The sequence below is a fragment of the Corvus kubaryi genome, unplaced genomic scaffold (assembly GCF_017639235.1).
Source record: "Corvus kubaryi isolate FWS band 111438036 unplaced genomic scaffold, C.kubaryi_AGA036_p1.0 136, whole genome shotgun sequence".
NCBI classification, from domain to species: Eukaryota; Metazoa; Chordata; class Aves; order Passeriformes; family Corvidae; genus Corvus; species Corvus kubaryi.
Window position 1 is genome coordinate 10,928,562 of NW_024580670.1, and position 15,209 is coordinate 10,943,770.

The window sequence follows — 15,209 nt, forward strand, 5'->3', positions numbered from 1 at the left end:
GTAACACAAGCTGTATAGTCCTCCCTTCCTCATTCCTGACAGTCAGCAACCAAAAATTGCCTTCATCATAACAATACAAAGGAAAAAAATTCAATGCTTTTGTACATGAAAAAATGTAATTTCAATCCTAAGAATTCAGTCAGGATATAAGCTGGAGCACAATTACATACTGCATATCTTGGCCAGAGTGCCAAACAAAGGTGGTTGGCAGAACATCTCTGCCAGCAGATAACACCAACAAATGGCCTCATTTCCATCTATTATAAGATAATACATATGGTTTGCTTCCTCATACCATCCTCATTTCTATCAGGTCCCTCTCAAGATTTGCTCTCTTTTTGACACAGGCTCCAGGTGTTCTTCATCCACAAACCTCAGCGCATCATTGCAAGTTAAATGAGGTGTCTCCAGCCCAGTTCTCCCAGCTTTGTGAAACTAGAGAAGCACAATTATGAGCCCCCTCCGGCTTTTTCTGCCTTCATTTTGCAAGGGTTTAGGAATCTTTTATAGATCACTTTATTCCCAAACAGACCTTTACCTTTCAATGACACAAGTATCAAACTGCCCACATAACCTCTACTCAGATCAGGCTGACCTTGTCCTCTCCTTTAACAAAATCACTCCTTAACACACAAGTGTGTGGTGTTAAGAAACAGCAGGTATTTCACTCAAGTATGCATCTTCTCCCAATTCAGGAGTAAATACCCTGAATCTCTGTTATATTTCCTCACAATGACTGGCTGGATCAATAATTTTTACTGGGTTCTTCTGCACTCTGAGAGGGTGTTTATCAAAAAGAGTCAGTAACAAAGCAGGGAAGGGGAGGGAAAAAAAAATACAAATAATCTTCCTTAAACACAAACAGGGCTCTCGGGCTGCTGCCCAGGATCAGTGATGTTTCATTTCTTGCACTTCTTCAAAAGAAAAACAAATACTTATGCTTACAAATTTTCCTAACACCTATAAGCTTGATACCTCCAATCAGCACTTGCTCACATCTTTATCTTCAAGCCATCATCAATTATGAAGCTTTGATAAGCTTTTTCCTTCCCAACGTCTCTCACTCCACATGGATAAAAACCACTAATAGAAAACCAAAATCCTTGCCTCTTCTATTGCCTACATTTAGCAATCAGCAACTGTCTGAGTATTGTGAGAGCCAAAGCACTGCCGTGTATTACACACTTATCTCTGCAAAACCACCCTGCACAAGTGACAACTTCCAGGCGGGGGGGAGGGGGAGTTGTGCAGCTTTGTGATAATTAAAGCATAGACGAGTGTCACTGCTGTAGATAATTATGCATTAGCAGTGAAATTACTTAATGGAATGAAATAAACTAAGCCAAATGCTTTGTTTTAAAGGGAATTTAGGGTCTGCAAAAGGTGTCCAACTGACAGCCCAGGAGAATGAGAATGACAGTTCTCCATCCTTCATAGAAACCACACAACCCCAGCACACCCTGGCAGGCTTCCACCTCCACCCAGGTAAAAGGGGAGCAGAGGAGAAGCTAAGGAAAATTTCAACCTTGCCAGTCAGTCAGGCTCTGATCTCTCTGATGAGCACCCACACAGAGACCAGGCAGTCACTAAGCAGAGAGGAACAACTGACTGGGGTAATTTCCTAAATAAAGAAACCAGCTCTGACAAAATGGGTTAGTTCAAACCACAGCCCAACCCCACAAGCACCCATCAGAAAAAAAAAATTAGTGTCAGTACAGACAAGACTCCAACCAGCAACAGAAACAACAGGATAAGTAGGTACATGGCCCTCAGTGAAACCACCTCCTCCAACCAAACCCACGAGCCTTTCTCCATCCGCTCCTCTCACCTCACCAACTGCCCACCTACACACAGCTCCCACCACTGGTCTCATCTAGATGGCTTCAACAGCATCCTCCTGCTTATTAAAACAAGGACTCTCAAGGTCAGTCAGAATTTATAATGCAGCCATTTCATCTTTTGTGCTTCCCTGGCTACATTCCTTCCTAAAAGATGCTGAACATTGGAGATTCTGCTGGGTCTGAAAGCCCTGCCAACACCAGGGCCAATTAGGAGCTTCAGGATGATGCATATTAAAGTTATTATGGGAGGCAGTTATGCAGCCAGAATAACTCTTAACTGAACTTTTAAGTGGTTTTTATAACTTGTTTCTCCTTCTTGAAAACAGATGAAAAGATACAAATCTCCTGCCTAAGAATCCGCAGGAATTCCAGACAACCACCAGCTTCTCTCTCAAGAGAAGACTGTGTGCTAAAACCAATAATTCATTTCAGCCAAGGCCAGCTAGATCATCTTCATGTTTTAAGCTCCAAATTACTAAAATCAGTCAGAAACTTCCCATATCAGTGAAGACTGACCTGAAAAACTACCTTTACAAAAGCACTGCAGATACATTTCAAACTTTTGCTGAGAGAAACTCCTTTTTTTTTTCCACTATGGGCCTTCTCAGTCTACACAGACTGACTGCAGATAGTCAAAGCCAAAGAGACACAGATGTAATAGGAATTTTTTACAAAGCAGGCTTTGGAAGGCAGTATCTCATTAGAAGGCCAGGGTGTAGGTCAAATCAGGGAATCCTAAAGAGGATCTGAGGAATGGAGGCAGCAATCTCCCTTTTGATAGCAAACATGAGATGTCATTAGGACAGCATCTGCCACTTTCTTCAACCACTTCCAAAACCAAACTTGCCCTCAACAGCTGTTATCTACCCCTCCAAGAAACACTACTAGAAACCAACAAGAGAGCTTAAGAACAAAGAGAAATCCGAGGTGGCTGAGGACATACCACACCATTTGTGTGAAAACCTGCACTGTCTTCACAACAAACTTGTCCTCCCCTCTGCAGCATGAACATGCAGCAATATCACAAGTTCCAGATCTATGCATTAAGCAGGAAAGTGAGCCCCAAGCAGCATGGTCAGAAAATAAAGGCAGAAGCAGTTTGTAAATTACTTCAGCACACAGTGGCCTCACAACTCCAAATGATGACAGACAAGGGGCAATGTTTTTAAATTGAAAGAGGGCAGGTTTAGATTAGATGTTAGGGAGAAATTCATTACTCAGAGGGTGATGAAGCACTGCAACAGGTTGTCCAGAGAAGCTGTGGATGCCCCATTCTTGGAAGCATTCAAGGCCAGGTTGGATGGGGCCCTGAGCAACCTGATCTAGAGAATGGCATTCCTGCCCATGGCAGGATGGTTGGAATTAGATGATCCTTAGGGTCCTTTCCAGTCCAAACCATTCTGTGATTCTACAGTTTCTGTAGAAAGCGATGAACTTCAAAAACTTAGCGTAAATTCATCCTGAAAAATATTATGGTAACTCCTGGAGAACCTAGAGTCAGAACAAAAACAAATAAGCAAAAACTTTGAGACATTTCATTGGTATGCAAGCAATTTGAGGGCTCAGCAGCTCCCGCTCCACCCCTGGAAAGGAGCCTTCATGGGTGTCCCTTCAGTGCCACCTTCAGGAATATACTCACTGCTGCTTTCCAAGTGCTCTCGACGCTGCTGGAAAAAAGTATGAACTTAGCAAAGGCATCATCGCTGGCAGGCAACCGAGATGCACATTAAAAACATTTTAGTTCCAAAATAAGGGTATTACAACGAGAATCACATCCCAAAGAACTGCGGAGCAGAGCACAAAGTCTGCAAGATCAATACACAGAGCAGCTGCTGGACTTAGCAGTGGGTTTGACCCCAAATAAGAAATATAATTCATCTCCTAGATTCTGCATGAGGCAGGTGATAGATTTTCCCAGATCCTACATTCAAAGAGATTATTAATGAGGATATTCTGTTTATGGATTGTTTATCAGACTCCCTTTGCACCACCACATTTTAAAGGCTCACTTGAATAGCCAAAAAACACCCTCCCTCAAAATAATTATAGAAATCAAGCTATCAAAACTGCTTTGCAAATGAAAGCAGAAAGTTTCATAAGAATTCAGAGTCAGTAATGAAGTGAAAAACAATGTATGGGTCAAAAAAGACATTCTAATATCATTTATTTATTTACACATGCGCCCGCACAAGATGTACCTTAAGCTTCTGGACAGTGTATTGACTTACCAGTAGATGACATGAATTATCAAGGAGGAAACTTAGCTCCCAATCACTCTGCATCATAGCTCTTAAAATAGGCAGATGATTCTATGAGCTGCACAGTGAGGCCTAACCAAGCTCAACAGCAACATCTGCTGGGCAACGAGCAACTAGAAGAAATCAGGCTGATCATATGAAAGTTCTACCCCTTCTTGTAAACATGTGAACTTCTGCTACAGCTTTAGAATGCCCAGTAAGATACATTTCTTGTACAAAAAGTAAATATAACTTCTAAACAGATATGCAAACAACAAGCTAGAACTTTTCTTAAGCTTGCATGTGGATGTGGTCAGAAAAACCTATTATCTACCATTACCTGCTCACCAAGATACTTCACAGTAAAACACTGAAATTATGGGGGATTAAAATTCCTCTACGCTCGAGGAAATCTCTTCTGTCTAGCTGGTTCAATCACACCTGAAGAACACCCATGGTACACCTTGAGCTACTTTCTTTCCTAAGGGAGCAACCTGCACTTGCAAGGCCTGAGGCAGGGAAATACTTACCAACCACATTAGTTCCATCCACACAGAGGAGAATGGCAGCTAAGACCATTAGAGCTCCTCTCCCTCCAGGTATCTTACTATATTGCTTATTAAGCTCAAAAAAGCCTGCTATGGCAGGATGACATTGGAGCAGAAGCACAGCTAATGGTCCCCACTTAATCTGGGCACAAACTGACACTCCACCTAGATTAATTACAAAGAAAACTGATTTTTACACCAGATGCATGAAATTTGATAGACTACTTCTAAACTAGTCTAAAAAAAAGAAAATGCAAATGGTTGGCAACCACTTTCAAGGCTGCATTTACACATTCAGCATGATTTGGAACAAGGGCAGTGACCTGAGAGGCGGCTTCTGAACAGCCATCAGATGGGAAAGGGAGTTGATGCATCCCACTTCTATTCCCAGGAAAGGAATGGTATCAAATTCTTACTTGACCAGGGAACCACCTCTTTTTGCAGATCACTGTTTAACAGGAAATCACAGGCAAGCAGGTTTTTAACAGAACCCTATGATAACCTTCAGTAACACAAAGCTTTGAAAAATTACACTGCAAAATGCTGAGTCTTGAAGAGGAAACAGCACAGCGTCTGGGGAGATAACTTTTTAAATGATAGAAAACTATAGGCTGGACTGACGTTCATTATCTTTAAAATTGTGGCTGGCTTTGCAGTTTAAAGCTCTCATGTTTTTTCGAGTTTTGTACTTGAAACAAAATTATTTTACGCTGAAAAATTAGGAAAAAGAGTTTAAGAAACATGCAAGCTTATTTTCAGCTGATATAGTGATTGCTGTTATTGTTATTGCTTTGTGGGGAGTTTTTCTGATTTGGGTTTTTTTCAGGGTGCTGCTTTGTGTGGTTTGTTGGTTTTGAGGGTTTGGTATTTTTTAACATATTTTTATTTCCAATCTCCCTTTTTCCACATTTAGCTGTTAAACTAGGAGAGCATATCATATGAAAACACAAAAATGAGTGATTTCTCAGGTCCTCAGCTGGGAAGGGAACAGCTTTTGTAAAGCACCTTTTGTGTATTGGGAGTTTGGAAGCCGGGGGAGGGGGGGGCAGTCAGAGTTTCAGCTTGACAGTGCCAATTACAGCTATAGCAAGATGAACCAAGGAACAAATCCATTCTGCTCAGAGGACAGAGAGAAGGGAGAAGAAGAGACGTGAACCTGTATGTTTGAAAAAATAAAGGGGCTTGAAATCATCTGCCAGACAGTGAACCACTTTTTCCACAGCAAAAGAATTAGGCTGAAGATGCAGTGAATGTACATGGCAAGCTCAGTCCTAACTGGAAGAGCACCGGTTATCTAACAAATGTATCCTTAGTCTAATGTTCTATTCAAGTAAGTATTAAACTTTTCTTAAGCTTTTTTCTTTTGGACAGTAATTATACATAACCCTGCTCAGTCTGTTTGATCAATTTTTACTCGATTCCTACTGTATCATCCTTCAAGTTTGCCCATTATCACAAAGTCTTCAAGGCTAAAAAGTCTCTAAACCCCCAATGTAATGCACAGGCAGGAAAAAGAAATCCAGCTAACTCTTAATTCCTTCCCTCCCTCACAAGTTGCAGGTGTTCTATTTTCATTGTCTAAAAATCAAAGTCATCAGCTCATTTCCTTTCCCTTAGTACAGTCCCTTTTAAGAAGCTACTTTCCATCATGTTTTACTCAGCACTCATAAATAATATAGATAATTGCAGATGGTCATAGCAAACAAGCAGAGAAAGTATACAGATACAATACAAAGGAAACAATAAAAATTCTGATGTGCTCCAAAAGCAAAAAGAGTTCCTGGCAAATAGAAGCAGCTGCATCCAGGTCATTTTTTTAGTTGATGTACGGCAACCAGAGAGCCAAAAATAATACAGGGACAGACTTTAGACAAAGCTACACAAGGGTGCTGGCAGCTCAGCTCCCTCTGCAGCAACACATTTCCTACCTCATCCTCATGTGCAAAACACAGCTATTTCTTCCCCAAAAATTTGCATTAGGAAGGAGGAATACTGGTCATAGAAAGGTTTAGAACTGCTGAAACTCCAAAACAGATAAGCAGAGTTCAATTAGGAGGATATTATGCTGACAATAATAAGGAACTCTGGGAGAGTCCACCCAGCCGCCCAAGAGTTAACATCACACGTTTCTCATCAAAACCTCTTCCAAGAGGTTAAGCACACAATAGACTATCTAAAGCACAGCTAGAAAGGCTGCTTGAAATTCCACACATGTGCCTCAGCAATGTATTTCTATTAATGTCCAGTGTGTGTCAGCGTGAAGATAAGGTACCAACATCATGTCCAACCAGCCAGCTAGAGAATGGGACGCCGTGTAAAACATTGTCTGATGCTTAGAATCCCAGAGAACAGCAGCGTTTGCAATCTCAGCCGCTGCACACGTGCCTGATAACACCAACAACAAGGAGAGGCAGCAGGAGAAAACCGTCCTGCAGCTTTGGGAAAGTAAAAGATGGAGAGAGAAAGAAGGAAGCAAGCAGGAACTAAAACAAACATCAGCAAATTGGGGCAGGTTTGAGGATGCCCAACTGTAACAGAGGGAATAAACAAACCAGAAAAAACCTCAGTGAAATTTAATCTTTGTTTCAGCTCACTTTAACTTTTCTTTAAAGTGAGAAATAAAAAGTTATATCAGTGTTTATTTTGCTTACTCAGACCATACTGTTTAGACTCAGTTTGATCTATTAGTATGATCCAACAAAGCCTTTTGTACTGGGACTTGTGGAAGATCATGAGGAAACATGATCTTGACCAGGACACACCTGCTCTGTTGGGCCTGGCTCTCGCAGCTTGAGAAGCCCACGTGTTACCATGAGCAGCTGGCGTATGGGAACCCACTGCAATACCCACCAGTTGTGCTGTGCACTGACAGGTGCTACCACACAGACACACTCCAGCCCATCAGGAATCCTCCTATTAGCTGAACATCTTGCTAATTTAATCTGTAATTTACCTGTGCTTTAGAAAGGTAAACTGTACGTGGATGAAGGGGTGGAATGTAGAGATTCCAACTGGGACACCATAGCGCATGGAGGAGGTGGTGATCCATGGAACAGCTAGATACAGAATGGCCTTTGGGCCTGTCTTGTGCTGCTTATGGCCCCCTCAATAAGCTATAAATTAGAGCAGAATTCTACTACTCCACAGCAGTCTGACAGCAGAATATGAACACTCAGTACTAGCTTTGCTGGACCAGTCACAGAAAAATAGCAATATACTATTCTCCTATTTCCTTATGAATTGAATATTTTGTAGTTATACATAGTGGAAAATGAAGGCTAATCTTATCTTTTACTTCTTAAATGATGAAATGGCTTTACAGTAACCCTAAGTCAGAACAAATGAATCGTGAAGAAGTTTCTGTGGAGCATATAAACTTGGTAGACAAAAAAAAAAAAAGGTGTGAAATACGGGCATGGAAAATTGAAGGCAAGACAGGGGAAGTAGGCAGCACCGCAGACAGCTTCAATTTGTTGCAGCTGTTGGATTTTAAAAAAGGCCAACCTTGTGATAAGGTCTCTTAGCTCAAGAGACTACAAAAATGAGAAGCTCAAGCGACCATCGGCTGCTGAAATCTGCAAAAACTCTCCAAACACAAATTAACCTTCAGTCAGGAGATAAAATACTAGCTGCAGAAATTGGAAGTTGTTAAAAAAATGCTATAAATGTCTGACAAATCACAGCAGCAGCAGCAGGAAAATAAGTAGTACATAGGCAGAATCTTACCCTTAACCAGATAACACCTTCTCCTCCCCTCAAGGGAAGAGGAGGTTCTCTTTTGCGTTGGCTGTGTTTCCACTTTCTGCCTTTATTGTAGTGCACATTCTCTAAAATTGCTTTAGTTAAATTTAGACCTCACTGATGCTCCAGAGACCAAAAGTTATTAGCTTGTGGGAGGTAGAAGACATGTAGATCCTCACCATGCCAAGCTTAAATTTAATGCAAACCTTTCCAAAGTCCATCATTTAACACTTCAATATTATTTTCTACAGGGATTCCTTAAATGTTTAATGTTTTAATGGTTTCACTAAGTAATTCTTTCACTGAAGAAATATACCCAGTTTTATAGTAGAAGGTAGCAGACAAAGAGGAGCCCATTTGTAGGGAAAAGGAGGGATGTTCTGAGACTATAGAATAACAGACCACTAACTCTAAAGTCTCCACACACTAATATATTTTCTTCAGCAGAAAGTCTGGGAAAGTGTCTGAAGCTCACACAGCAAGAATGAGTGGGATACAAGGCACAAGGACTGAAGCTATTTAAATCCCACTGTCAATAGCTTGCAACATTTGGTAACAAATCATTAAGACTCAAACCTAAAAATACATCTTTTCATTTGTATCAACATATTTAAAAGGCAGCTTTCTTCAATTAGTGAAAGAATTAGCTGTCAATTAGTGAGAGCAGTCAAAAACTGCACGGCAACTTCCAGCCCAAGATACTGCCACCCTTGCTAACCTAGTTAGGACCTGGTTCTGCAGGCACTGAGGGCAGATCTGGGTGTCTGACACACAGTCCATGAATGCTCTGCAAAGAGCCAAACCAGAGCAAACCATCTTCACAAGGAGGTGCTGTCACAACTGGTGCCACCCACACTGTAGGTAGGAATGAAGGTTCTAATAACTAAACGCACCACTCATCTTCTAAAGAAGACATAAAAAAGGTATCTTTCATAAACATATGTAGATACCTGTTGCTAACAGCTGCAACATCAATGAGAATCAAGCTGAACGGGCTTTTTCCTAATTTTGCACTAGTATTTAAAACAAGCCTGCATACTTTCAGATTTCAATCAATGTTTTCTGCCTCACCCATAAAAAACTTCAATCAAGAAATATTTACAGAAAATACAAGGCCAGGAAACACCAAACCTCATGTGTTAGCCATGTCTCCTTCCAGAACCAACCCATTTCCTACACACAGGTTTACAACTTTAGAAAAGGAAAGGTTCAGCTCAGTGTGCTGCACTTTAGCTGTAGAGCTGACAGGACCAACTAAACTGTCCCTGAGGTGAGCAGTTTCCAAACCATAATGCAAAGCTCACAGAGACAATACCTTTCATCACATCAACTCAAATAAACAGGGAGGAAAAAAAAGACAAGTTTTGACAATAGAGGCCTGACCTCAAAACCAGCAGTGTCACTTCACTGATGGCTCCATGCTGTCACAGTTCCAACAAACACCGTGCTACTGCTGGGCCTCATCCGGTCGCTACAGCTTGTCACAACGATAGGAGATTACACACAACAAAACCCCAGTTAATCTAGGAATGCTTACCTACGGCTAACCAGCCAGGATGAAGCTGATCCCCAGCTTATCACAAAGTAAATGAAAGCCTTAAACTAAATCATGTTCAGCAACCTTCCTAAAACAATCTTCAGTACTAGCTCAGCTGCATCTACAGCTGACACTGATCAACAACAGTGGGCAATTCACAGCAAAAAACGCGACAAGATTCACTTAAAGCTTCATCAATTACCAGAAATATAAAGGAAACTTTCCACAAATGGGCTGATTGGATCATTCCTCCATCCCTACAAAGTGAAAAAGAAAACATCTGTTCACTCCCTAACACCAAAATTCTCCTCCATTGTACCAACCTATAAATTGGCTGTTCACGCTGTTTTCAGCGATTTTAAGCAGTTTTACCTTCACATTATTTGAAATGAAGAAGAAAACACATGAGTTAAAATGTCAGCAGCCCCAATATACGCTAAACCAAGGGTGGAAGTGTTCAAAGTATGCCACAGCAAAGCCCAAGAGTTCAGAATGCCACATTCATAAGGTGACACCCCTATCAAAACCCACTGCTTGATCAAAGGCATTCCCAGTCACGCATTTTTCCTTCAGCCCATCTTTTCTGAATCAAGAAGAGGAGATGAGAGGCTCTGAAAAACAAAGAGATTATACCCGGGCAAGAAATCATCTGAAGGAATTCAACAGCCTATGACCAATTGTAATCAGCTACTGGAACAACCAGAGACAAACCCATATCCTTGTATTTCCTTCCATGCCCATAACTCAAGCCACGCTAGTCACAACAGCCCAATGCTGGAACCAGCAGGAAGCAAAGGTTGCCATCCAGCAAGCCAGTGGGCAGGCATGATCAGAAACACTAGGAATAGCAAGCCGTCCATCATGGACAGCTGGATAAAGTTTCCCAGCAATTTAGGAATTCTGTGCCCAGTCTGTTTTCACGCAGCAACCAGTGCCCACCAGTCTTGTCTGAAACAGCTGGTCACAGTGCAAAGTCTGTCCTACCATCACCCCACTTCTGAACTCATTCTTTCAAAGTGAGAAGGAAGACGACGACTTTTGGTCAATAACTCTGACAAAGCCATTATCCTAGGGGTATTAAATGGGGAGATAAGAACTTCAGGGCTTTGCACAAATCATATTAGTTCAATTCTCAAATCCGGGTAATGCTTCTTTTCAAAGTATTAATTTCATTTATTCTATTTGCTCTCCCTCTGTCCTGATAACACAAGTGCACATGGCCTCTAAATGAGATCCTCCTATTTTATAAGTTATAATCCTCCCTTTCTCGAGTAGTAATGAGATGTCTTCGCTTAATCGCGTTTATTTCCCCCTCCCCAGCTTCTGCTTTTATCCATTCCCATTCCACATTGATTTGTCTTAAAGGTTTCAGCAAAAACCATCAGGCAGAGAGTCACTGGCTCCAAGAGGCTCCCAATGCAAATGCTGCCACACGCTGCTCAACCTTCAGAGATTACAAAAGCAAAAAGGGGGAAAAAGAGCAGCTTTGCTTGCAAAGTTTCCTTTATTGGTAGGAAGCAGGAAAAAAAAGAAAAGAAACCCAAAAGAACTGAGAAGACGTTTTGATTAACTGGAAATGAAAAAGGAAAAGACTTCTGGTACAGGGGAATGGTGAGACTATTCACAACATAGTGAAGCAATTAAATAACTTGACTGACAACTTTGCAAGTTCCTCATGCTAGAAATAGAAAAGGATTTAAAGATAGCTGTGCTAATTCTTGGGTATTTCACATTACACAAGGCATGCCACCAGCATTAGTTAAACACCCCAGGCCTTGCTCTGAAGTACTGTACATAAAATCCTTGTTGTGTTGTAAGTACCCACAGCATTAAATTATTCAAAGAGTCCAGTCAGCACCATGATCCTGCAGTGCTGTCCAAACAAACAAAACATTTTATCTCTAACACAAATTGGGGAGAATTCTTCTACAGCAGCTTAGCAGACTACTTCCATTTGAGCCAGTCCCCAGGGTTAGTCAAAAAGCCATATTCACTCAAATAGGAAAGTGAATGCTGCACTATTACTTACAGAGCTGTTTTGCTTCTTAAACTAAGCTGTAAGGAGTTTTTCTCAAAACCTAAGGTATCTAGAAGCTAAGTACCTTGTTCAAAGTCATTAAAAGAAAAAGAAAGATCAAGACAAAAATGTAGAACAGGACCCAGGTACTTATCTCTAAATCCCTCTTGAAACCAGTACACTTCAAGGAGAAAAAAATTAGCAAAACAAAACACGCAAACCACAATAAAATAACAGTAAGTTTTAATCTGCACCCTGCCCCATAAACGATCAAGTAACTGGGCCCAGAAGCTGACAACAAGTTCCATATCAAAGGTTAATTCTAGTCCACCCTCTCTTTGTGTGCACTATATAATAACACTGAAGGGCTCATAGCAATATTTCCAATAATAAAAGTCAGTGAGTGAAAACCATAAAGAACAGATTAAATGACAAGCAACATTCAACACAATCAAAATGAAATCACTTCAAAATACAGCTATGGTACTTGGATTTATACAAGTGGTATGGTTACAGGAGAATGTTCCAGCACTGCTGCAGACAGCAGTACAAGAGAGGGCTACTAATCACTGATATATTGACATGTTAAGGGCACAGGGCAGCTCAAGATCTTCCTGCAAATACCAAAAAATAAATAAACTTTCTAACTATATGTGGCATGACTTTCAATTTTTATCAAATTAAGTGCTGCTAGAAGCAAATTATTCATTTGTTATTTCTTTCATGGGAGTTGCCCCATTTTTAATCTCACTTCCCTAATAGGTCACAACAACAACAAAAACAACCCTGGAAGTTTCTCCTTTATAAATGTAAGCAGATAATCTCCACTGCTATCTGCGCCTGGGTTACCACTAGGTACCTTGAATTCCACTACTATCTTCTACCTGAAAGAGAAGGCTGACACAAGACATGGATGAGCAGCTCATATCCAGTATTTGCCCCATTTGCTGGGGCTAAAAAACAGAAGAGCAAGGAACACTCAAGCCCTATTCATAATAAAGGAAGATAATATGAGAAGACAAAGGACAGATGCGGTTTGAGTAGGATTGAGTCAATACAATAAGGTAACTGTGCCCAAAAGGAAACTGTAACTGAGATAAAGCAAGTCTGATAGGGATCCCAATAATTTAAGTCTGGCCAAAGAGTTCCTGTTTAGGAAGATATCTAGAAGCTGACAAATAATAGCTCTGCCCTCATCTTTGCAAGGACAGACTAGACTATTCCATTTCTTAAGGATTGTAAATTTATGACTGATGAAGAGATAGTTAAAGAGCAATGAAATTTAACGGTTTCTCATTCTTGCACCACATTCTGGGCTAACACACCGTGGTCACTATTTATCACAAGGGGACCCTGATCAGATTTTTAAAGAGCATCAAGTATGTAATATCTGGGTATGCAATACCACAGGATTAAAAGCTAATTCAGATAATAGAACACCTTTTGTATGTAAGCAGTCAGGTCTCAACTCATTTTAGAGGTGCTCTCTTTGCATTTCACAAATATTGCATGACTCTGCTAGTCACATTTCTCCAGGATTACACTCCATCTCATTGCAGGAGGGCAGGGCTCTACTTTCAGCAAAGCCACATCTTGAGATTGGACAATAAATCCGCCAGCTTCTTCCCCTTGCTCTTACAGAAGCCAGTTAATTGCACTCATGGAGAGCATATTCTCTTTCTAGTGAAAAGAGAGTTAATACGGCACCTGCAGACCCAGATGTCCCTTGCAGGGGAGCAGCAGTCACCTGCCTCAGACATCACTGCTCTGAAGCTCACCAATGATGCAACACCCCATGGTCAGGATACAATCTGCCAAGAGGGTATGTTCTGTGACACAGCAGCCACTCACAAGCTATATCCATCTAGGAGAGCAATCTCAAGACACCTACCAATCCAATCATATACAAATTTTATCATGGAGACAAAGTACAATCGAGTCCAAAACCACAAACAGACCAACTCACAGAAGACAATTTCCTTAAAGACTGTCAAGCACCAAAGTGAAAATACAACCTCTTGCTCAGAACAGCAGAATTTGCAAGGGTATAGGTGGAAAATACTGTTATATACCAGCTCTATTCTCATACTCTCCATTAGCAGCTGCTAGGGATCACTATCAGAGATGGACTACAGCTATAATGACCTTTTCTTTGAATGACTATGGCTATTCTTATATAAATTTTATTTATTCAGTCCCCAAAAATATCTTTATGTTATGACCTCAAAATGCTTCACATTTTGCCTGGGTAAGCCAGGCCTGTTAGCATTCAACATACAGAAAAACCCCCCAAACCTCATAGAAAGATTCTTCATTTAAATCTAGCACAGACTGATTGAGCTACAGATCAGCATAGAAAAACCACAATAAAGACTATCCATACTCCAGCCTGTCCTTTCACTAAATCATCCTTTCAGTATGCACCAGGCAAAGAGAATTCTCTTGGTCTAGTTCTCTCAATAAAGTTTTAATAGCACAGTCTAAATGAATGGGCAGTTTGATCTCACTGTGGCAAGCATGGTCTCACCTCACCATCACCCCCTGGCACCACTGCAGGTCAGGAGAAAGTGGCAGCTCCAGTGAGACTCTGCACTGCTTACAGGCAGTACACCATTGCCACAGGAATGGCAGTATGTAAAAGAAAACAATATAAAATAGTATCGTGTGAATATTAAGCACCAATGACAATCCCAGTGTAGTGCAGTGATTGATGGAAGCCTTTTTCTCTACTCAGCCTCATCTCACTGTACTTCTGCCTCCAGCATTGCTCTTCTCAGCACTGGTATGACAGCAACCCAATGGGTCATCTCAGCAACACCAAGGTGCCTGACTAATAGTAAAAGCTGCAGCAAGAAGTCCCCAAAAGTAAAGCTGCAGCAAGAAGTCCCCAAAAGTAAATCTGCCTGCTGGGCAAGAACAAATTGGTTTGGGAGCTAGTGGTGTGTACAAAAAGGGTTTATGCTTCCTAGTCCCTAAAAATCAATCCTAGACCTTCTTCAAAAAGTTACAATACTTGACAGTTTTATAACAGTTGTTCTGTTACCAGATTTATAAAAGATTCAAACAAACGAAGACATTATTACTTTTTATTAATTTGTGTACAAGTACAATTATACCCTAGAAACAAACAGAGCAAAGTCTCAGGATACATCAGGTCAGCAGAATTTGATCCTGTATATATTGAAACATTTATTTTAAACACTTGGGAGTTCAAAAGAGTTCTCTGTAGCTAGACAAGGACCCCATATACACACACCATACTCCCTGCCACCGGTAAAGCTGTCCCCA

At 40.9% G+C, this 15,209-nt stretch overlaps 1 protein-coding gene across 3 annotated transcripts in view; it reads right to left on the reverse strand.

The window, feature by feature from the left end:
• Positions 1–15,209, reverse strand: part of CHCHD6 (coiled-coil-helix-coiled-coil-helix domain containing 6) — a 111,496-nt gene that overhangs the window by 91,660 nt on the left and 4,627 nt on the right. The window lies entirely within an intron of this gene.